The sequence below is a fragment of the Callorhinchus milii genome, unplaced genomic scaffold (genome assembly GCF_018977255.1).
Source record: "Callorhinchus milii isolate IMCB2004 unplaced genomic scaffold, IMCB_Cmil_1.0 Scaffold1, whole genome shotgun sequence".
Classification (NCBI taxonomy): Eukaryota; Metazoa; Chordata; class Chondrichthyes; order Chimaeriformes; family Callorhinchidae; genus Callorhinchus; species Callorhinchus milii.
Window position 1 is genome coordinate 1,652,155 of NW_024704742.1, and position 24,962 is coordinate 1,677,116.

A 24,962-nucleotide genomic window follows, 5' to 3' on the forward strand; every position below is an offset into this window, starting at 1 on the left:
AATGCCTTTCTCTCTCTGTCCCCTTGTAAGGGAGGAGAGAGGGAGGGAGGGAGCTACTGTTTTAACAGTACAATGCAGTACTGTGTAGTAATGATTAGGGGGAGACTTGTAATTCAGTGGTTAGAAGGTGAAGTAAAGGCCAACAGAAAATATCACAGCTTGACATTCAGATGATGTTGATCAATTGAGTTTAGTTCCGCCCTAACGGGGAGGGTGGTCCTTGCTGGACAAGCAGCGAGAAAGCTTGAGGGGCAGCAATATCAATGGCAAGCTGTACGGTTTTCACTGGTTAGACTCCCCATCAGCTACCACAACGCACACTCTGGGATTTTCCAAGCCTTGGCTCTTGCCGACCCTGCGCCTAATACTTTCTGGAATTAGGTCAGCAGGAAGCGTCCCTCCAGAGAGAGAGCGAGAGAGAGAGGGAGAGAGCGTATTCCATTCCAACAACCCATCTCTGGGATTTCCATGTGTAGGTGGGAGATGTGGAAATCTCAGCTTGGTTCGGATAATCTTTAAGCAACGGACACCCGGCTGAAAAGAAAAGTAGTTTGCCTGGAAATGATGCTCAAGCTGAATAGCATTTTTGGTCGGACCTCAGCTGGAATATCACAACTCCTCCTCAGAACATAAGAATTTGCTGGCGAAGGAAGACCAAGGCACATCTAGCTCGCCTTCCACCAGACTGCCAGTCGCTGGACATGTCGTGTCCCGAACTTTATACGATATCCCGAGATCTTATTTTCCAGCAGAAATCTACCGAGTTTGTTCGTTCTTGAAACGAAAAACATTTTCTGCTTCCACTGTCTCCCAAGGGAGCCTGTTTACGCAGTACTCCCGTGCAGGATCTCAGATCAGCGGGTGGGTGAATTTCCTTTGAATGTAGATATTTCATGTGCATTCCCTTGCATGTCCCGAATTTATGTTGTGTGGAAACCGCTGTGTTTGCTTAGGTTTCATTTTCACAGCCATCCTTTGGTGGTTAGTGACAGACACCTGGCTACTGTTGCCAACCAACTGTCCTCTTGTTTGTATGGTCTGATTTTAATTGGTGTGTTATCTAGTTTGATTTTATTGCCTGTTACGGGAAATTAGCGTGGCTCTTGCGCATTGTGCGTAGAATAATGAATACCTGGAAGGAGAATTGCAAAAACTGCAATTTAATCAAATCGTTCAGACAACATCCAAACCTACGAAAATGAAGATGGAGTGGTTTATAACCACACTCTCAATCCAAGATCACATTATATAGCTTTGAACTCCCTCTCCGGTGCCTATTTTGAATATACATTCATGTAATCTTCTATTCCCTTTGTCTGCGAGCGTTTAATTTCAATTTGAGACATGCTTTTGCTGTTGATGGCTGACAGGAAACGTCCCATTCTTGATCTGTCATAATGTTCACCGATAGATGACGCTGGCAAGAGTCATAATCGTTTCTTTTAATCCCCTGCTCATTTGAAGGTATAGCTATCTTTTTTTTTTTGAAAGGCCCCCAAATTAAACTGCACAAAATTCAAACGCACACCTTGTTTTGGCTTATTTCAGAACTCGCTGCATAGCACAGCCTGCTGAGCATTCATTCATGTGTGTATTTGGGTTTGTAGTTTTATCATTGGAGTGAATTACCACAGGGGATCTGGAAACATGTAACCCAGTTCATAGGATAAATCGCGGCTGAAGCCTTTCAATTGGGACGGAAAGAAATAAAATATCTCATTTATTAGCTTGCTCCAATAAAGGAAAATCCGATTTTTAAATACACCGAGGATTTAACGGCACTTGACGATGATGATGATTGTAATAAACAGAGACAATATTGCGTTATTTCTTAATGGATTTCTTAATTAAGAAATCTGGAACTCACTGATGCTAATTCGAGAGAAAGGGAGTTCAGCTCAATCCATATTCCGAGTGAGATTTGTTTGATGTGAAAGGTTTGTCTTATCAGCGCAAGTGATGGTTGTTCAAAGAAAAAGATAATGGATTTAGCTTATTTTCCAGCCTGACTGATGGTTATTTTGTTGGTGTTTTTTGTTGGTTGTTTTATTATTTCGTTTCCTGCGTGATGGCACGCTGTGCGCCAGCAGATTTTCTTTCCTTAATTGCAATTTTATTTAATCAGCAAGCACGACCGTACACCCTCCCCCCCACCCCCAAAAAATCACTGAGCCATTTGAAATCATGAACCTGTGCATTCTTGAAGAAGATAGATTTAATACTGATATCAAAACATTGCGATTTTCTTTTTAAAACATCCATTGTTCAGGTTTTGTGCTCTTCTTTCTCCCTTTGACTGTTTTCTCCCCTCTACGGGTATGTGTCTCCCTCCGCGTTGTAATGTCAGAAGACCACAGTGGTCAGGAGGCGCACATTGCAAGAGCTTCTATTCCCCCCTCCAACCCCGAAACTGAAGGCTCCACCACAGCTTTGGCACAGTCCTTCCACGCAGCACAGCAGAGCTGTAGTCAGCCCCTTGCCACATAATAATAATCCTTGCATTTGATACAGCGCCTCATCATGTCTTCGAGGCGTCTCAAAGCGCTTTGCAGAAGTATACTGTAAAGTAAATTGACTGTGTTCGGTGGCCGAAATGGGGTAAAAGATTGCGCACAGCGATGTCCCACAGTCGTGGATTGAGTGACCACGATTTATTTTTTTGAGGGTTTATATTACCCCCCCCGGAAAAGCGATCTGCCAATTGACTACCAACCGGGTTTCCTACTTACTGCTGGGTGAACACAGGCGTGTGTCGTGAGTAAACTTACCCAAAGTTTCGCCCTTCCCGGGAATCGAACCCAGGTCCTCTCGCTTGCGAGCGCTCTAACCACTAAACTACAGGACTGCCCCAGTACTGATCCTCCCCTTGATGCTGCCTCTGCTCAGCTCTCTTTTACGTGGCCTGGATTGGTAATTTGAGGAGCACAAACTACACATGTTTGGAGTAGCGTTGTGAGATAAATCGTATCAATTACGTTTACTCAATCTCTGTTACATCAAGGCAGCAGCATAGGCTCGATGGGTCAAAACGTCTCCTTTTGAGTCATTTCTCTTATGTCTTGAGACCTCTGAACACAGTTCTTACAGTAATTTTTTAATCCTGACTTAAAACAACGGACAGAGTGGTGAGGGTGTCAGGAGGGATCTCTATATTCCCTGCTGGTGGAGGGAAGGAATGGCAGACGGAAAGACGGCATTGTGTGTGTTTGGGGAGGCTCGGAATAATGGCTTTATCACTATGGTCGAGTCTGCCTTTGTGGCTCTGAATTCACAGCTTTCTCGGGCCCTCGAGTCGAGAATCTGAAGGACCTGAATGTCGGAGAACCATTAGTTATATTCACTGTCGGCAATGTTTTTTGGCAAGGAGTATAATCTGGATTGAGTGCATTGCAAGGGTGCTTAAGGAAGTAGGTGATCAAATCACTGGATAGCAATATGAAGTCAATCTCCCCCCCCCCACCCCACCCGCCCCACTGCCCAGATGAGATCAGCTAACTCTAGACACGATTGATTTGGGACCTGCTGAGCCTGTGCGAGTCTGTTCCTCCTCCAGGCAGTAGATTTTACCAGCTCGAACCATCAGCGAAGCTGGTGGAATAGATCGATAAATTAACCCAGCTGCAAATATCAAGCGTTTTATTGGAAATCTTTCGACCTAATCCACAAGCAAGTCCAGTCACAGGTGAACAGCAGCGACCGTCGGTTGCCTTTGTTCAATAACCAGAGAGGTGTAAACGTGCCTGATGCACTGGGCAGGCTGGGCGCTGTGCCATTGCAAAGTAAGACCAGCGAGAAACATGACACGGCGTGCAATTAACTCCTGCCACTGTGGGCTCCTTCACATTCCTGTTCCAATTCGGAAATCTCAAAGCAGATGTCGGGCACTTGTGCTTGTAGTTGTGGGAGAGTGCACGAGCTGAAAATTTCAGGCTGTACGCGTTCCGCATGCGACACGGAAGGGCAGCACAATAACCCAAAGGCGATCTGTAAAATAGACTATGACCCTTCGTTTCAGGGGGTTTATCTGCTCAAGTTAATGTTTCAAGGAATGGAATGCAATAAAAATATAGCTGTACGCGATTTAACCCTTTAGCGCCCGCAATTCCTTTGTGTAGATAGATCCTTTAATAGAGGCTGACTTTTACACGGTAAGCATTCTGGGGCGCCTGTCTCTCAACCTCTCGGTTGAATTGCCTCAAAGACACATTGCAGATAACGGCGTTAATCAGTGCGAACAGAGCAGTGGAGTGGGGGAGCTGTACTGACGGGTACATTGTGTTTACACGAAACAATAGAAACCCTGAAAAAAAAACAACGCAGCAAGCAAGATCCGAGTAGACTGAAAGATATGTTCTTTCCATTTGTCTTTTTTTTTATATATTGACAAGCTCGGCACATACAAAAGCCTCGAAGGTGAACTTTAATTTGGGACATCAACTGCATTGGAAATGAATTTCCTGCCACAGAAACTGCGACCGAGTACTCAGAATTGAAGTAGTGCAGAGGAGGTAGTTCCAGCTCCCCGGGTTACCACTTGAATAAGATGCCTCTCTATGTATAAGCCAAATTCTTTTATTCCAGTGAATAGACGGCTTTAATCTAACGGTGGCAGTTTTACTTCTATAAGATGTACCAATTTACATTGGGCAATCACTCCAGCCCAGCAGCCTGATGCATACAAATATGTATTGCACAGATAAGGTTGTTCCTTATGTTTAATGTACAGATGGACAAGTGTCCCAGAATTTTTCTTCACTTCGTGGCTATTTGTGGGATGTCGCTGTACAGAAATTGGCCGTCTGCCTTCCCTACAAAATACGCAGTCACTGCACTTTACAGTGAATTCCATGGACGCACCTTGAGACGTCTTTCTGACCTGAAAGGTGCCACATCAAATGCAAGTATTATTAAGGGAATGTGCTGGATATGAAAAGGGGAGCTTAGAAAATCTTATATTTAGAAAGAGGATTAATAATATTCAGCTTTTCATTTGATACAGCCTCTTTCACACCGACAGGATGTCTCAAAATGTTGAGTAGCATCTTCTGGAGTCCTGTAGCTCAGTGGTTAGAGCACTCACCTCGTAAGCGAGAGACCCGGGTTCGATTCCCGGCAGGGCAAAACCTTGGGCGAGTTTCCTTACTCCACACGCCTGATAATAATCCCTCAAAAATAAACAATAATAAATTGGTCACTTCAATGGACGACTGTTTGTGGGACAGACGCCGCTGTGCACAATTGGCTGCCGCGTTTCGTCCACAAATATACAGTCAATTCACTTTACAGTCTATTCTGTGAAGCGCTTTGGGACATCTCGAAGACGTGAAAAGCACTATATCAAATGTACGGATTATTATTATTGTAAAATGGAGTGACTGTGTATATCGTAGGTGAACACCTACATTGCGAATGCCTTATGGAACGTGAATGCCTCACAATACAATACTTTTTATACTAATATAATGGTTTCACATGGAAAGGATAGACATTGCTTCCACAATTTACCACAAATAGCTGTGGAAGCTGAGCCTATAAAGGTATGTCAACTGGAATTAGAGACTGTCATAATATTAAAAGCTGATATTACAGGAATGGGATTAAAGTAGATGGCGACAGCACAGTCACAATGAGTCAAATGACTGCCTTCTGTGCCGGTGGGTGCAATTTGCAAAATAACTTGGTATATTAAGATTAATCTTTTTTTCCCTAAGACTCTGCAGGTTAGGATTGAAAGGGGGTGAAATTATTGAAGGATCACGGCTGACGTGTTAATTGATGTCTGCCGGTCAAGGCACCTTAGGAGAGATTTCTTTGTCGCATATAGCCTACTTTGAGAGGCTTGAAAAGAGCTTTAATGAACAAAGTTCTTGGGTTCCTAAATCCAAGCATATGTCTGGGCTAAAAGGATCACAGTCTGTCAGCAAGCTGTTTGCCTTTGCTAAAAGCCTACATACTGGGGTTTAAATAGTGGAGTTTGTGACTGGCTTCCTCAGGAGTATGTTGCGACAACCCACGGGAACTCCCATCTATTGAGATCTACGTCTGAAACAGCGTTCCCATGGACCAACAGGAATATCCCGGGAGAAATTCCACCTTTATTTATGCGTCTATAATTCGGCAAATTGTGGACTTCACTTGTCTTAACTTTCGAAACCATCGTAATGTATTTCTTAAAAGAAACTTCCAGGAAACTGGCTTCAACGTGAAGTGTACGAGTTTGCCAAATCTTCCGTTGAGTAATTCTCAGACCCACCCGAGCGGAATTCCTCCCCCAGTTGGAATAATGAAACAATGCAAATTATTTCCAACACGATATTCTTCGCCTAGAAAGTTCACGGTCACTACACTTGCGGGGGAATGTTGCGAAGTGCTTTTGGGAGTATGTCCTCCTCACAAGAGAAGTGCTCTACCAAATGCAAGGGGTATTATTATAGATTGCTAATTAGTCTCTATTGTTTTGCAATACTTCAACCTTATCCTCTGTCTGAACTCTGTATTTGAAGACAATGCAATGTCGTAATACAGTGTCACAATCAAAGCTTCAAAATCAAGCGCATAAGGGGACGGTTTAGGGATTTTCCCAAAAAATGTGGGATTCCTAATCTTGAAGCCAAACACCCGACTTGAACTATGGAAAAATAACGCGCTAACTGTGAAGAAGAGTCTTGAACAGTCCTTTTCGACCACCAAGCGCTTGAATGCCAACCTGACACTGAATCACAGATCGCAATCATCTTTCGAAGTTGTTCGAGAACTTCCCTGTCTGCTGCATGGCATTTTCTGGTGATGATCAGCCAGTCTGCGTCACCCAGACCTCAGGTGGAAGACCAAGGGATCGTACAGTGGGCCCCTGTGGACTTCCTGCCTGATTGTATTTTATTTGCTGGTGAAGAGCAGGGTGTTTGGAATCACAGTTAACTACTTATAGTGGAACTGTCGCAATGTGCACCACCGATCACTTAAAAGTGAATCTTTTTCTTTATATCCTGGGCAGACCACAGTTGACACGTGCATGAAAAAAAAATACTCTTACCGCTATAGTTTCGGCCCAACCTGCTGCAGTTTTTTTCCTCCCCCTGACGCAGCATTATTTTAGTGGAGGGGAGGAGATGGGCAAGGAACGCGGTTAGATGATGGTCTGTGTTTTGTATCTACATTTTCTCTGAAGCAGAAGGGGCTCCTTGAGCTTTTGACCCACTTGTAAATTGAATGCGGGAACAATTCCGCCGTTGAAAGGAACTAAAAGATATTCAGCTGTTGCCAATGGAAGTGAGCTTGTCACAGTTCTTCAACTTATTAAATGCACTGATCTCCTGTATAGATACTACTCTTGCGCTTCAATTATTTTAGGTTGACTCAATGCGACCCTCTGCTTTCGAAGATGGCTTTTGTCCCCTCTTGGTTATCGGTATAAAGGGCAGTACGTTCGTGATGGCTGTTGAATATAATCCTTCCCATTCCTTTCACATTGGCGTGTGTTCCGAAGAAAGCACTTGAAAATTAAATCATTATCGGAAGGATTTGAGTCCAGTGGTAATTGGTAACCAGCAAGCCGTTTGTCTTTGGAATTATGGAATTCTGATTATTATTACTACCCGCAAGGTCGTAATACTACTCAGCACTGAATTGCTTTTCACTGAGATTTCTCTAAAGTGCGCTCATTTTGTCGGCGAACTAAGCAGCCAATTTACGCACAGCAATATCCCCAAAACGTCCATGAAGTGAATGACCAATATTATGTAGGGAATTGTTGGCCAGGACACTGGGAGAAACTCCCGTCTCTTTTCGAGTAGTGCTGACGGAGCTGAAACTTCCACCTGAACTTTGATTTAACGTCTTCTCCGACTGCTACCAGCTGGGCCTGGCTGACACCGGAATCTGTGGCAGAGGGGGTGCGTTGTGCTGTGATGTTTATTCAAGTGTAAACTCCCCACACGAGTGTTTGCGTACCCTACAGCCTCAGAACTTTCTAATTCCTGCTAAGCCAATTCTTCGGGCGGTATCTGACTGCGAACGTTACACAGTCGCAGTAAGACAGAGTCGCTCCACGGCTGACAGCTTGCCTCAGATTGTCACGTTCTCGCCTCAGGGTTTGATGGTATTGGGTTGAAGTTCCAGGTTGGGTTTGAGCTCGTGGAGAAGACTGACACTCTTAGCGAAATACCAGGAGAGCACTGCGTTGTCTTGAGTGTCGTCTTTTGGGATGAGACATTAAGCTGAGGTCCAGTCTGCTTCGTTCAGGTGGACCTTAAAGCTTCCGTGACAATGTCTCACTCGATGCTACTCGCCTGCTCCCTTTGCTAGCAATGCGAAGCGCCTTTGAGATGTCCTCCAGAAAAGAAAGGCACAAAGTAAATGTAAATTGCATTGTATAAATAAACACCCAAAATGCAAGGATTATTAATTTAAAAGATAGAGAGTGACGTGCGTTCATGTTAATTCCCTGTTATTTTCACTGTTCTTGAGGTTATAGTGAAATATTTTGAATTTATAATAGAGATGTGTTGAGTATCTTCCATCTATTTCTTCTTAATTCTAACTTTTTGAAGGTATAAATATTTAATTAGAGAATAGCCCTTAAAAATCTGCCATAGAAAATGAAGATCTACATATTATATAAAAGCAAGATTTGAGTTTGCGTAGAATTGAATACTGTGGATACAAATTGGGCTTCATAGCACCTTTTGTAATCTTAATTGAGTCTGTCAGTAATTTTTTTTTGAAATTCTGATTTTTTTTTCAATATTTCTGCCCATTTTTTCTCGGGCTCTCAGTATTGTTTCTCCTGTTTTATTATAATAATAATAACCCATTAGCCAATTGCGCACAGCAGTATCCCACGAACTGTCATGGAGTGAGTGACCAATTTTATTTTATTTTTTTCTCATCTAAGACCATTCTCCATTAAACCCCCGCTCATGAACTTCCATTTTCGCTCACTCACAGCACAGCTCTGAGTGCCTCGCTCGCGATTCCCAGTGTTGCAATGCACATTCACGCCCTTGCGTTCAGGTGACTGAGAATGGGATCGAGTCCCGTTTTCGCCACAGAAATGTGCATTTGTTCTGTGCAGTCATTATGTGCACTATATGGTGATGAAGGCGCTCAGGTCATAAGGGCATTATGTTGTGTCCCATTAAATTCCCTTCCAAAAGATCTTAAAATAACCTGGGGGAATTAGCCTCCCGTTGGTCATTATGACCATTAAGAAAGAAATCAGGCAGTAAATTAGCCTGATCAGCAAACACAGTACGGGTCCCAATTTTCCTCTGAACAATACTGAGGTGCCTAAGGTTCATAAGGTTACAGTAACCGACAAGGAAAAGGCGGCGTAAAGCACCTAATACTGTCATGGTGAGCAGTAAACAAGGACACCGGTGCAGACAAGAGAGAATTGTACCCAGACAGGAGGAAAATGGATGCAGCAACAACATTCATTTATGGTGTGCCCTTCATGTCTTGGAGCACTTTACAGTGGTGGGGTTTGATGCGGAGCAAGGGAGCAGGGGAGATACCCATAGATTTGTGTGAAGAGCTGGGAATTAAGGTGGGATTTAAAGACCGACAGGGTTTGAGGTGAAGGAAAAGTGTTTGGGAGTTCCGGAGATAAGCGACATAGTGACTGGAGGCCACAAAGCTATGTTTCAGCAAGGCTTGCTGGATTCTTTTCATTTAAAAGTTTTTCTTTTTTGTTTTATTGAATTCATTTGTTTATTATGTTCAGTGTTTTCTTCAGAAGAGGTATAACAGACAATAACAGCTAAAGGAATCATAAAACGCGAAATGCAAGAGCCTCTGTTAGAAAGGGAATTAGAACGGTGTAGTCTCCTGCATCCTCGCTGCGATGTTTGTGTCAACTTAAGAAAGATTATGGGACAAAAGGTTGTGCGTTCCAGTCACAGGTTACAACTTAAAACCAATAAAGTCTATACTGGTGTTCCAATGCAGGGCTGGGAGGGGTTTGGTGTTGTCAGAGGTGCCGTCCTTCAGATGAGACAATAAACCCAGACCCCCTTTACCTGTTCAGGTGAATGTTAAATATCCCTGGCATTATTCAGAAAGAGAAGGGAGTTTCTCCTGGTGTTATTAACAAACATTCCCCAGGATAAAATTAGCCATTTACTCCGTGGCTGTTTGTGAGACACTGACGTGCGTAAAATTGGCTGCTTTGATCGTCCACAAAATGTACAGTCACTGCTCTTTACACAAGACCCTGTGACGTGCTTTGAGATGCGCTCTTGTTGTGAGAATTGCTATATCAAATGCAGGAAATCCTGACATTTGTTTGCTCTTGTGTGCAACTTGTACCTCTTGTTTGAGATGGAAGGCAACCACAGTATTGCAGTATTTGAGCGTGAGGAATTAGCATAGTTCTGGTGCCCTAATATTGGTGTTTTAGAAGGCCGAGCAAGACCTTCATGTATTCTCTTTGTAAATGTTTGTGTTCTGCAGTATGCCAGGAGTGAACCATGTACAGATGGCACAGGACTTTCAGCAGAACTGGCTTTCAAACAGGTCCTAAGCTGCCAAAAGATACAGATAGAAATTACCCAGCTAATTGCTTCTTATGACCTGAGGGGTTGATTTACTGGATGAAGCTGGCAAAGGCGCACGCAATGGAAGTGTTTGGATCGATGGTCCGCAACTCGCATGTATGAAAATAATGCCTAGGATGAGGTTTAAAGCCTGCACGAAGGGGAATTGTGCGGCTGTCGTATCCTTGAGGTTATATCAACTCCCAAGACCTGGTATGGAATATTTTTCCCAAATTGTGAGCAATTGTGAATCCTGGCCTTCTCCCACTCTATGGTCCTCCATCCCGGAGTCCCTCTCTGCTTTCACCCCCGACGTCCCTGCCTTCAGAAATCGCCTCGAGATCTATCTTTTCAACTGCGTGTTGGGCCTTCTACATTGGCTGCCATATTTTCCCACAAAACATACAATGCCTGCACTTGACAGGATATCCTGTGAAGCGCTTTGAGACGTCTGATAAGGTACAATATCATGTGCAAGGATTTTGGAGAGTTCTAAAACTCGTATCCTCTGGATTATTACTATTATTAACAATAATTAATAAGAGCCTGATATTAATGACCCACATTGTTATTGACCCATATTGTAACCCTGTTGTTCTGTTGTAAGGTTGTTCTGTGTTGTCCACTGGAGGCTTCTGGAACTCCTATCCTCTGGATCTGGATTTGCCTTTGTTTCAAATGTACATCCAGAGTGGCTCGTGCACTGTCAGTAAATTTACTTCAACAAAATTGTTCCAAGGCTTGCGGTATCAAATTGTACGACTCTTTCAATTGCGATTCCTTTGAATCGGAGCGCAGTGTAACGAGAACGGAATTCTGCAAAATAGCCGCCACCAAAATAAATCCACTGTACCAGCGCTCTGTCCAATTGATTGTGTGTGTGTGTGTGTGTGTGTGTGTACGTGGTTTGTGTTGGGGTGTGTGGTTCCTGTGTGTTTGATGTTTGTGGGTATGGTGTGTGTGTCGCGTTGTGGTTGGGGGGTGTATGTGTGTGTGGGGTCGGTGTGTGTGTGTGTGGGGATATGCGTGTGTGTGTGTGTGTGGCGGAGGTGTGTGGTATATATGACAGGTCAGGATCAGACTCAGCTGTAGATCGTTCTGTTGTCTGCCAACATTCACGAACCAAGCTCATGCATGATAAATGACCATTTCAGCCCAGTACCAGAGGGCAGTCGGTGCCTGCGGAACAGAGCCCCAGCGGGAGAGCTCAGGAGGAAAGAATATAAATTTCACGTTCCCAATTTCGGAAATCCAGGAAATAAAACATAAGAGGATTTATAAATCTTTCGACTCCTCCATTCCCCACGTGACCGTGATTTCTTTTCACTTTGGCTCCTATCTCAGGTACAGTTTAACAGCTTTCACTTCTGATAAATCTATTCTATCGACAAAAGTTAAACCCAAAATGAAGAAGATGCCATCTCTTACTTTTATCTTTATTCCTCTAGCGGTGTGGTTAATGGTCTTGGCTGCTGTTATTTCGCCCACAAAATATACAGTCATTTCACTTTACAGTATATTCTGTGAAGCGCTTTGAGATGTAATGAGGAGCTACAGCAAATGCAAGGATTACTATTATATTATCATTTCCACAGTGATACCTTTTTTTTAATAATAAAACTGGCAATCAATGTGTTTATTATTTGCTGCTACATTCCAGCCTTAGCTGCGTAGGTTTCTGGTTTCCTTTGAATCCTCTCGGGTTTTGGGAATAAGGTTGCTTCGATCTGTCTGTTTTAAATGATGTGATTGCGCATTTAATCATCTCAGACAAGCACCCCTCCACCCCCCCACCCCCCGCCACAAACACACATACACACACACACACACACACACAGTTCTCTGAGATTCCCTTTACTTCCAGACTCGAGACTCCTATTGATTCAGGTCTGCAATGCTGCAACTAATTGAGAGTAATTCTCCATAGGTGTTGCGGTAAAATCAATAAGGGACACAATTGTAAATGAGCCGTTCTCCAACATGTACACAACCCACCACATTTTGCACTTCAATTGTTTTGTTAGGACCTTCACTGCAGAATTCGCGGTCATCAATTTTATACGTCAAGGTTACTGCCTAGTGCCTGTCCCAGCACAGTTAGTAAATGCTGATCAATATCTCCCTTGCTGTCAGGATCAGGGTTCTGGTTGGTTAGCACTGTTGGCTTAATACTGGACTATCAATACAAAGAATTGCCGGCTTCGAAATACTGTACATCGTGGGTCACAAGCGATTAATTACAGTAAAAGAAAATCCTCCCTTCATCGAACATTGCCAACTCAGACTGTCTTACATTAATTGTCTAAACTACTGTACAGCCACCTAATCTTATGGAAACATATGAAGGGTTGAGAGTTGGGGGGGAAGCATTTATTAATGCCACGCAGAGAAAATAACAGGGCATGCACTCGGTGTTTCGTGATTGGACTGTCTGGCTTCTTCTGGGCAAGAGCGGACACACCTCACCTAATAAGGTTACGATTGAAACAAATATAGTAATATTACAAGGCATACTTTAGCCTTAAGTGGTTTACAATGCCCTGCTCAATGTAAACACACGAGAACAGAACTGTGAAATTCAAATCAAGCTCCTTAGCCAACATTGTTCCCAAGATGCTAGTATTTCTGTCTCAGAATTATAATATTCAGTGGCCCGCAATTTCTCACAGTCTTAGGCTTAAGACCGTATCCTTGAAATACAATTTTAATTCGTGCAATTTTTGGAAAATTTTTAAATTTGGTCATGATCTGAAAACCACTCTTACGCATTTTCTTGTAGGAACCTCGAGTAAGAAAATTGGCTTCCCCAATTCTGCACAACCTTTACGTTTTAAGCAATTGTCTTCAGGCAAAGGCTGAGGAGTTTTGGTTCAAATGCCATTGGTTCAGTGGCCACAGTCAACATTGAATAGCAAGGACTCCCATGTTGGAAGTTTGCCGGTTGCTTTTCGCTCGTGTGTTCATAATAATAATAATAATAATAATAATCCTTGCATTTGATATAGCGCTTTTCACGTCGGGAGGACGTCCCAAAGCGCTTCACAGAATATACTGTAAAGTGAATGGACTGTATATTTGTGGGCGAACGCGGCAGCCAATTGCGCACAGCAATGTCCCACAAACAGTCGTAGATTGAAAATGACCAATTTATTATTGTTTTTGGTTTTGGAGGGATTATTATTAGGCTCTGTGTGGAGTAAGGAAACTTGCCCAAGGTTTCGCCCTCTGCCTGGAATTGAACTCAGGTCTCTCGCTTGCAAAGCGAGTGCTCTAACCACTGAGCTACAGGACTCCAACTCCATAAGTTCGTTGTTGAGATATTCCGCCATGGAAGGGTGTAGATCCAGAGGTTGTATAGCTACAGTCGCCCAACCTCTGACTTATAATTGACTTCATTCAGAATGAGAGGGGTTTGCATTGGTTTCGTCCCCACAAAGAAAGTACCTACTGTAATAGGGAAGGTGAGGGGGATTGGATTGGTGGTGGAACCGAAGGCTGGCAGTGGGAGCTCACACCTCTCCAATGAAAACATTGGCGAGGTATGTTTCTGCCCCCTCCCTCCCAACGTAAAAAAAAAGTTTCTGTTGATGGTGAGCTTGGTTCAGCGTCAAGACTGTCTCGTCTCTGAGTCGGTTCCGAGGTCCTGTGATTGCTATTTATTTGGGATGATTTCACTTTACGATTTCACTTGCCAGGCGGGAATCCCTGGCAACTGACTTCACCTCGAAAATGCTGTTGTCGATAGTGAGGATGGACTCGTTAAAGGATCCCGGTCATTACTCCAGTGTCATCGGTCGCAGTTTTGCCTCCCCACCCTCCGGCTTTGTTCCCCCACCAATCGTAAAGCACTTCCATTGCCAATGGTACTGTGTGTGTATGTATACACGTGCAGAACTCTGTGCAGGTACATACATCTGAGTGAGTACGCACAGCTCTGTGCAGGTGTGTACTTGACACAAACACTTAGACATCTAAGTTCTTTCAAGAACTGTAGAGAAAAAAAACAGTTTCAAAGTTCAGGCTGAATTGAACAATTTGACAAATTCTGGACTGTAGAATACCACATAGATAGAGTAAATCTAGACCCACACATCATTTTTTCATAACCTTTTGCTATAAAGCTTTGTCACGTCGTCAAGACGACTCAAAGGGCTGCACGAGATTTATTGCAAAGTAAGTTGAGGGTAACTGTGTTTTGTAGATGGACTCGGAAGCCAATATGTGCACAGGAATATCTTACAAACAGTCGCGGAGTGAAATGACCAATTGTATCTGGGGCGTTATTGACCAGGACATCGGGAGATGCTCCCTTTTGCTTTCGAATAGTACCCATTGAATCTTTAGCATCGACCTGAACAGTCAGACTGGATCTCGGTTTAATGTCACACATGAAGCGGTAATGCAGTGTTCCCCAGCACTGCACTGGAGTTCTAGCCCAGACTGTGAGCCCACAACCTTCTGACTTGGAGCGGGAATCCTACCAACTGGGCGGGCTGGAAAGGATTTCTCCCCGGTGTCGGTGAGCAGAATACTCAGCACCTGCAAATTATTCTGCATCTCGCGTCCTTGGGTTGTCCCAAGGGCCTAATTTTGTGGATTGTGCTAACCGTGGGTAAACTCGTGTACAGAGGGAATTACAGTTGCCCTTTAATGATGATTAACAACTGATGAAAAGAATTCCGGAATGGCTTCAAACACTGGAGATCATCCTCGTTGGCTTCAATTAAGAGTGATATCTAGGTGCTGTGTAAGCTGTTCAGTTTACACGACTGCAGTGCCGACCAATCAAGAAACAAAGCTCTTTCCGTGGTATGGAAGTTATAAGTCGCAGCTTTGCTTCAGGCCTCTGTTGGCGAGGCAGAAGCCTCAACATTGGCCTGGACGAGACTCAGTTTGCTAACGGTCAGAGAGAAAACAAACGTGCTTCTGCAAGGTGACACTGCACAGAAGCCTACAGTTCTGGTCACCATGACATAGGGGTTCTGCTTAGGCTTAAGAGGCGGTGCAGAGGAGAGCCACAAGGATGATCCCCAGGGTTTGAGGAATGTGTTATATAACCTGGGCCACTAGAAAAGTTTGCCACACCCATCCTCCTCCGCTACAAACACCCAGGTGGATGGTCTGGAGGGATGAGACTGGATGAGCTGAAGGGCTTTCTCATCACTGGACCGATCTTGTGAACCACATATTTTCCTGCATGGAGGGAGGATAATAGTAATAATAATAACAATAACAATTCTTGCATTTGATATTATACCTTATCACATCGTCAAAACCTCTCAAAGTGCTTCACAGCAAATATTATGGAATGAATGATCACTTTTCTCAACGGAATTGTTGGCCAGGATAGCCTCAGGCTGTAGCTGTACACCTTCCAGCAGTTCGAAGAGTGGCACTGGCATTCACAAGGGAGGTGGTCTCCTGCTCGTCTCCCTAGGAAACTGTGGAGGGGGAAGATATTGCAGGGAGAGAGAGNAAAAAATCAATTCATTAAACATTGATGAGATGGTTAGTGGCGAGCAGCGTGGCATCATTTATATTTGAACATTTTTGCTAAGGAGGAAGCGACTGAAATTAAATGTAATGAAAATAGATACACAAGCAAAGCAGCAGTCAACGAGGGCTGTTTTTTTTCCACACCGACTCCAAGCAATGTTACTGGTAAAAACAAAAAGTAAATCGGCTTTAGTTTTTTTTTCCCCCCTTCTGATTTGAAGGAAAAGGCACACTTAATGTGTTAGGTTTGTTGGCAGTTGGATTAGCTATTAGCTAATTGTGTCTTGTAACTGATTCACAATGTCACCGCATTACAGTTTATCCTGTGAAACACTTTGAGATGTCTCAACAGCGTAATAAGGCGCTATATGTCAAACGCAAGGATTATTTTTATTATTATGAAATCTCTCCTGTTCGATAATAATAAAATGATAATCCTCGCATTGGGCATAGCGCCTGTAATGTTGAACTTGTCAAAGCGCTTCACGAAGTTGTCTTTTTAACACGTAACAAGTTTCTGTAACATGGTACACGTAGGAAAACATGGCAGCTAATTTGCTGATATTCCCATGACAGTGGTTGCCTGTGTGAAGGTGCCCTGAGGCATTGTTCTGCTTCTCCGCGGAGTTGGATGCGAGCGCGACAAATGGCATTGTAGTCATAGAGTGCAGCAAAACACCCCCCAAAAGTATTGAGAATTCCATAAAAGGGAGAAAGCAGGGAAGTGGGAATAGGCTTGATAGCTCAATTCGAGGACTAACAACCAGCGTGCGCTCATAAAGTCGAATGGCCACCTCCTGCAGTAATTCCTATTGTTCTAATCTGGTTGGAAGAAGAAGACGGACTAAATGAGTACGACTGTACGAGTCGTTGGGCAGATTAGTTGCTGAGCTGTTTCCTAATGGCAATTATTTTCCAGAGCAAAGCGACGTTGAGAAACACAAAGCAGACCGAACGCTGGCAAAAAAGTTTGACTGTGAGCGACCTAGTAAACGACTTCCATTGTTCAGCACTCATAGACGGTGCACTGCGTGAAGGGCTCTATATAAATGTAAATTATTGTTGTTCCGTGCTGTCACTCTTGTTACTCTTCCACAGTTAAATTATTTTATAAGTAGAACAGGGTAGAAGGAAGTATTGAAGCTATGTCCTTCACTCTGGATTGTGTTGAATGCATCACAAAACTGGTGGGTTGAGTCTGTTCCTTATACCCTTATGATGTTCTTTTTGCTTTCTCTGTTTATCTCTCGTATTCTGCCTTTATCTCTCTGCTTATTTTTCACGGTTCATATTCCTCTTTGTCTGTCTGACTCTCAACTGTCCTCATTTCCGTCCGTGTCCCTCTCTGTGTTTCTCCTTCCTCTCTCTCTCTATAATGTATGAATATCAGCTGTATCAGCAGAAAGACTGACAAGCCTCTGGTAGAAGGAATACCAACATTTTAAACCAAGCTGATTCATCAATACTCATTTGGGCCGACAAAAGCATTAGATTATGCCGGAACCTACCATTCACCACCAATCTCTCCAGAGGCTACCTATCTCCCAATTAAACTCAGAGTTAAACTGAAGGTTAACTATCTCCTACTCTCCTTTGGATGAGACATTAAACTGAGGTCCTGTCCGCCTGTTCAGGTGGATGTTAAAGATCCCGTGGCGCTATTCGAAAAGAGAGAGGAGTTTCTCCCGATGTCCTGCCCAACAAATAAAATTGGTCACACACACGATTGCTGTTTGTGGATATTGTTGTGCGCGATTGGCTGCCGGGTTTTCACCCAATAAAATATACACTCTCCAGTAGCGCTTTGAGGCATCTTGATGATTTTGACAAGACCCTATATCAAATGCAAGGACTATTATTGTTATTCAGAAGCTGAACAAGGAAATATTTAGCGTAGCAAGCTTCAAGCATCTGTTAAACTGGTACCAACCCACTCCGTACATTTTCTGTATTTTTTCCCTCCAGAAATAATCTGTAAGTACAAATCCTAAATGTTACAGAAATACAATTTGAAGTGCAGGAGGTCGCCGTGAGAAGTCCGTGGTTCGATAGTGAGCATTCTTGTAAAATCGCGATGAAAGGATGATGGTGGTTTCCCCCTCTTCCGTTCACACAGAACAGCCATTTCTGTAAGTCAGGCAGTCTGCAATGCAATGCTTTTGTAGGTTTTTGACTGGCGTTACAATTATTGACGAAAGCTGGCACCAGCCATCTCGTAATGAAAGTGCATTTAATCACTGTTCTTCATTAGTTTCTCCAGATACCTGAGCGGTTCATGATCCCTGGTAATTTAATAAAGACTCTTTTCCCTTAACCCTCTCTGTTACAGAGTGGGACACTCCTAGTGTGGGGATTAAATGGTTATCCTGTTGAAGCGAATTAACGGGAAGAAAAATTTGCAACTGGCCCTCTGTGGAAATCAATTTTCTCATTCATTCTTCTCCGCCTACTATGAGTGCAGCTTTTGATCCACGTAGAAGCATCTTAAAGAGGATAGAAAGGCTGGAACGAGTTCTCTTTGTTTAAAGTATTCCCTTTGGAAGAAGAGGAAAATAACACTCATAAAAGAAATTATTCAGTTGAAACAAGAAATTCTCCCTTGAAGGCAGTCCCTGGGATCTAATAACACTAAAGGGTAACCAGGAATGAGCAGGGGACCTGGAATAGATAAGGGTAGCTACTGGAGTGTGCTAAACTCCACTGGGAGCCACCAACAGCACAGACTCAATGGGCCACATATAATCCTCGCATTTGGTATAGTGCCTTATCACGCCGTCAAAATGTCCCTAAAGCGCTTTACAAGATTTACTGTAAAATGATCTTGTTTTGTGCATTTGTAGACACATTCGGCAGCCCAGTAGCTCACAGCAATGACCCACCAACAGCCATGGAGCGAGAGGCCAATTTTATTTGGGGGATTGTTGGCCAGCAAACAGGGGAAACTCCCTTCTCTTTATAAACCGCGCCGTGAGATATTTAACATCCACCAGGGCAGGCAGACGGGGCAGCTGGTTTGGTGTCTCATTCAAAGGACAGTACCTCTGACAGTGCGGCGCATACCCGGCTCAGACGAGGTGGGTTTCAATACCTCTTTCTGTGCTATAAACTTTCGATGATTCTTTCTATGACCTGATGTTTCCTGCCCCACGTAGTTCTGTGACCTGTTTAAAGAGAGGAAGCGAAACAGTGTCACTATGTTTATGGGGGCTGTGGGGGAGTGGGGGGGGGGGGTTGTTGGGGAGGGAAGGGGAAGGAAGCCTTGGCCTGAGCTAATGCAGTGAAGATCTAGTTTGGGTATTGTGTACGACAGTCGAGCAAACGAGGGATCAGGTCAGAGTTTCAAGTTGGTCCAAAGTGACTGCATTGATCAATCTCAAATCGGGTCATCCCGGCACCTGCTCATGATGTACGTCCCTGGAGGTTCCTGGTTCGGGAGGAGGTAAGACTCAGGGAGTGTCTTCAAGACGTTCCTGCATGCAGTGCAGAATGGCTCTACGAGAGACCTTTTACTGTGTTTATTTCTACAGGGAGCAGTTTGAGGAAATGCGACTCCCTCTAGGCTTCATATGCCGCTGAAGTAACAGGTGTTTGGGCCCAAGAATAGCTCCCAATATTACAAGTGCATATTAGCAATGAAGTGCACTGGAGGACTTGATCTTTCTCAGACTATTCTCAGCCAATAGAGAGACGAAAATGCTTCTGGCCTCAGAGACTTCGGAAACTATTTGAGAATAAGCATTTTGCAAGTTGTTGTTATGATGTAACCTGAGTGAGGAAATGGGGTGAAGGAGATGGCTGTAGAGAGTTATCTGGATGCATGGTTAGCTTTGTTAACGTTTTAATTTGAGGATGTTCTAATTTGCTGTCAAGGCTATTGTTCCCCATCCCCCCACTCCGCCCCCACATATACACGGACACCTTTACAATAGCATTTAGGACGATAAACATTTGTCTTTTGAACAATATTGATTTACTGTCTTTGCTGCTACCTTCATCCTAGGCTGGAACCTCTCCTTCTATCCACCTGGATAAATAAATGATCCTTGCATTTGATGTAGCACCTTTCCCGTCAAGAGGATGTCTCGCAGAGCTTAACAGGATTTTATTGTCGGATTTTGCGGCTATGTGATTTGAAGGCGATTGCAGGAGTCAGTTTGCACACAGCAGTGTCCCACAAGGTAGCAAAGGCAACAACTAATCTATGATAGCAATGTCCCACAAACTCTATTAAGGAAACTCCAATAATATTTTTTTTTGGTGCGAATTTGGATGAGGGAAGATTTATGTAGAATATATAGCACAGACACAGGCCACTTGGCCCAATCAGTCCATACCGGTGTTTATACGCTTGTGTGCATCTCCACTCAGCCACCCACCCCTTTCTCCCTCTCATACCCTTCTATGTCTTACTCCTTCGTGTGTATATCTAGCTTCCTTTTAAATGCATCTCTCCTATAGGATTCAAACACGGCTTCGGGCAATTAGTTCCATGTTTTGGGCAGTGCGTTCAAGAAGAGTATTGATCAGGACAGCGAGGAGGGAATCAGTTAGGTTTTGGTGCTACTGATTGCTGGCCCACAAAAATTTGTACGCGAGTACTTTAGCTGAGAGCAGGATTGGACTCAATTGTGATTCCCTTGGTTAAGGCTTCCCACCTGAACTCGTGCCGGGTAGTGACCACTTGTCAAGTTAGAAGCTTACCCTAACATGACTTCGGGTCCCTGGAGGAAAGAGTAGAAGGTGACTGGACTGGTGACAGGTGGCGTGTAATCCTGATAACTCCTCTGAAGAGAGTTGCAAATACCTGTGAGCAAGGAACCAAGCTATTTTCAAGCTTTTCTTTAGAGGACGAAGTGTGTGGCAAACAGTTTAAATCGGAGCAAAAATACACGGAAAGCGTCATGCCTTCCTGCTTTTACTACAGTAGTGCCAACAAGACGCGAGAGCAGGCGGACTGTTGTGACCTTGCCAAAAGTTGCCCGGTGCCGGTCGACTTACTCGTAAGATGCTTATGAAAGGATGAGCTGTGCTTAACTAGCTCGGCACAGTGTGGTAGGCAAGGCAACCGTTGCTCACTTCCTGGTTTGGATTGCTGCGAGTTGTTAATTTTTTTTACGTGAGTTGCAAACCCGACTTAAAGTGAATGCTTTTAAAACGTCATTGATTTTTTAAAAAAAACGAAACAATATTTACTGTTGTCCCTGACTTGGCAGGTTTTGGAGGGCAAGGGTAAGTGTGGGTGGGGAAGATCATATCCCTATTTAACTCTTGCTGGCTGAGTCTAGCAATTTTATAATGATAATGATAAACCTTGTATTTGATATAGCGCCATATCACATTGTGGAGACGTCTCAAAGCGCTTCACAGAATATACTGTAAAGTGAATTGACTGTATAATTTGGATGCAAAACACGGCAGTCAATTGCGCACAGCAGTGTCCCCACAAACAATGGTGAGTGATCAAATTATTATTATTATTTTTTTTAAGGGATCATTATCTCCGGGAAGTGATCTGCCTATCGACTAATAACCGGATTCCTCCATACTGCTAGGTAAACAGAGGCATCCTAAATTTTGACAGTATTAGGATGAACTCCAGAGGCACGTTTGATTTTAAACCCGAGTGAGCAATCATGCTGGTCACCACTTCGCGATTGTTCACTTCTGTGAAAAATAACCTGCAGCCGATTGCTCGGAAATGTGAAAAAGTCAATTTTTGCGCGGTTTCTTAATTAAGAAATCAGCAGTCCCGGAGGGGTGCTGCTCAAATCTAGATTTGAAACAGGGTTCCCCTGCGATGGAGGGAATGTGTGTGTCTGCGTGTTCGACTTACTTCCAGCTACTGGAAGGAGTGAGTTCCCCCCACTCTGACTCCTTAATTAAAAAAAAATGGTTGCAAAATAGCACCAAGTTGAACCTAGTACTGTGCCCGTAACACATTCGGAAAGGGGAAGTAATTGCAGCTCTTTCAGTGCGAGTGTGAGCCAGTGCTGGTGTGAGATCGAAGTGTGGAAGTCTTACATCATTCTCCTTTCTGAATCAACAGCTTTTTGCAGTAAACAGACGGTAGTTTGCATGGCTATACATAGCTGAATTCTGATATGCATTGCATCTGCCTTGCAAATTATGATGTTGACGAGTGGGACATTTGCAATCTGTTATTTTGCATCTCGTTGCCGTTTGCAGACACTCTGCATTTGCTTTAGGAAGGATATCAAGGCCTTGGAGAGGATGCAGTGCTGATTTACCAGAATGGTACCATGGATGGGGGACTTTAGTTATGTTTCATTCAGTCAAATAAAGTGTGGCGTCAATAGCTATCAACAAAAGTTACCAGCCCTGTCAACCGCTATCTCTGTCAACACAATACATTCAGAGTAGAGCTTAAAATTTGTTTTTCAATTGAGTAACGAAAGCGCATTAGCTATGATGAGAAGCCAGGCAAAGTTGGGTTAAGTTCTCAAGATCTAAGGAGATTGAGTGATGATCTGATTGAGGTTTTTAAATTAACACCAGAGGGAATAGTCAACCACTATCTACAGTAGTTTGTTAATTCTCCCTCAATTGGGAGAAATCGACAAGCAAGATAATGGATAACTCTTCCCTTTAGAAAGGAATCCAAATAAGGTGGTAGTGTTAAAATTGGAGCTTTTTTAAAAAAAAAGCCAGTCGGAAGAGCGATCAGACTATATCTCTCCACCTAACGAGTTCCCAGAGTGTGAATGAATGTGCTACGCCAGAGACCATAGAGGCAGAACTGATGAAGATGCTTATCAATGAGATGTATGGATAGACAGATATTTGGGAAGTTAATGCTATTAGGAGATGCAGACAAAATCGGATCTAACATCTTCTAGGATCTGATAAAATAACAGAACAGTCTCAGCCTGGCTCAGCTGGTAGTCGTTTTGTTCTCTCAGTTAGAAGGTTGTAGGTTCAAACCCCATGTCGGGACTTGAATTCACATAGGCTAAGCCGACACTCTAATACAGTGCTGTCGGGTGAATTGCATTGTTGGAGGTCCCGTCCTTTGGATGAGACGTTCGACTGGACTCGTGGCTTCAGATGGACGTTAAAGATCCCATGGCACGATTTAAAAAGAGAGGGAGTTTCTCCTGGTGTCCTGACCAACAATTCCCCAAATGGGAATATTGCTGTATGCAATTATGCTGTTGCATCTGCCTACACCTACGCAGTCACTCCATTTCACGTTAAATCATGTGAAGTGCTTTGGAACGTCCTCCCAGCGTGAAAGGTGCTTGCTATACCAAATACAAGGATGATTGATTATTATTATTATAATGTGCAATGGCCTGAAGAACTTTTTCTATTCCTTTAATCTGGGAGCAATGTTTATTGTGTACATGCACATTTAGTGTTTAATTTGCTGGTTCCTTGTGTGCTGGAGATACCAATCAGGTGGCGATGTTAGTGAAGGGAAACCCTGTTATAACACAGCAATTGGGAATGCGGAGAATTTCAATCCACAAGAAGTGCCACTGACATCACTTCCCTCTTTGCAAAGTGAAGCCTGCGGGACTTTCTGTGCAGGACTTTGTGTGCGCACCGGAAGTGTGCCATGTCTACCCTCACGGTCATCTCAGGTAATTAGGGCAGCAGCGACAAGGTGGAACCACACTCCAGCGAGGAGATGAAGCAGAATTATGGTGCAAATGCTGAGGTCCATAGACACTCCGCTTTACCAGGCCATCTATCTTAGGCCGTTACAATGAGGTTCCCCTGCGCTTACTGGAAAACTTAGAGTGAGCTAACGGAACCGGTACAGGCAGACTCTCATTCCTGGTGATCGAGCCCTGGTTATCGTGTAGAGCTATTAATCGGGCTGGAGAGAATGAAAACGACTGGGGAAAGAACTCGAAATGGTCCCAAGGCCGTATTGTGGTTTGCGGCCCCAGCTCAGCTTGNTTTTTATCTGCCGATCCATTTATAGCAGTGATTTATTAATGCTTTCCTGATGTGGTTTCACATCACAGACCCTGATCTGTTTGATAATCGTTGCACTTATTTGCAATTGTGCTTTGATCTATCCACATTCCTGTGTAAAAGCTTTAAGTTAAACCCTAATAGTAAAGCCAGTTTACACTAACCATCGTTTGGTTCAGGTCTGTAGCGGTACCAATTGTTATACCCATTCAATGGATGGTAAAATACAGCCTGACTTTAAACTTACCTTTATTTAAAACAATATCCAGGATTTTGACTTTAACGCACAAAGAAAAATGTGATGAGAGAAAACTGGATTCCTAAAATTAAATTCTGAGTCACCAACTCTGTAGCCCTTGTCCTTTCCCACACTAGGCTCCGTGGGCTTATCAGCCCCATCCTAGTCTGTCTTCACTGGCTCCCCACCCTCCAGAGGATAGAGTTCAAGACCCTCACTTTTAAATCCCTTCACCCTCTTGCCCCACTGTACCTCTGTGACCTTCTTAAACCCTAACAACTCACCTGCTGCCTACTTTCAGCTGATCTGCCCCCAACTCTATGGAGCTCTATCCCATAGTCCCTCACCTCGCTCCTTCCGTCATCTCCTTCAAGTCTGGCTCAAGACTGTTATTCTTTCTTTACGTCTCCAGTCATCTTCCCAGTCCCCCCATTTTCCTTGCCCCCCCCCCCCAATCTAATCCCCACCTCGGGAGCAACCTCTGGAATGTCAAGCACCTTGGGACGTCCTCCGAAGTGAGAGGGGGTCTATAAAGGCAATTTGTTGTGCTTGTTATGAGCACCAGAACTCTCCAGTGATTCCAAGTGAACAACACAGAACAATCTCGCCCCTTCCCTCCCCTCCTTCAAGGTCCATCTCAAGACTTTCCTCTTTGACCGTATCTTTGGTCGTCTTAATATATTCTTGTTTAAAAAAACAAATTTTAATTCATGACCAAAAATTCCGCCTGAGTCTAGTGTTACTCTGTT

The 24,962-nt window shown here is 43.7% G+C and overlaps 1 protein-coding gene and 1 non-coding gene across 2 annotated transcripts in view; both read left to right on the top strand.

Moving 5' to 3' along the window:
* The window catches only part of ccser1 (coiled-coil serine-rich protein 1), a 444,926-nt gene that overhangs the window by 43,415 nt on the left and 376,549 nt on the right, over positions 1-24,962 (top strand). The gene's annotated exons all lie outside the window — the stretch shown is intronic.
* On the top strand, positions 5,050-5,121 carry trnat-cgu. Its single transcript has one exon. It is a non-coding gene; the product is annotated as a tRNA-Thr (tRNA).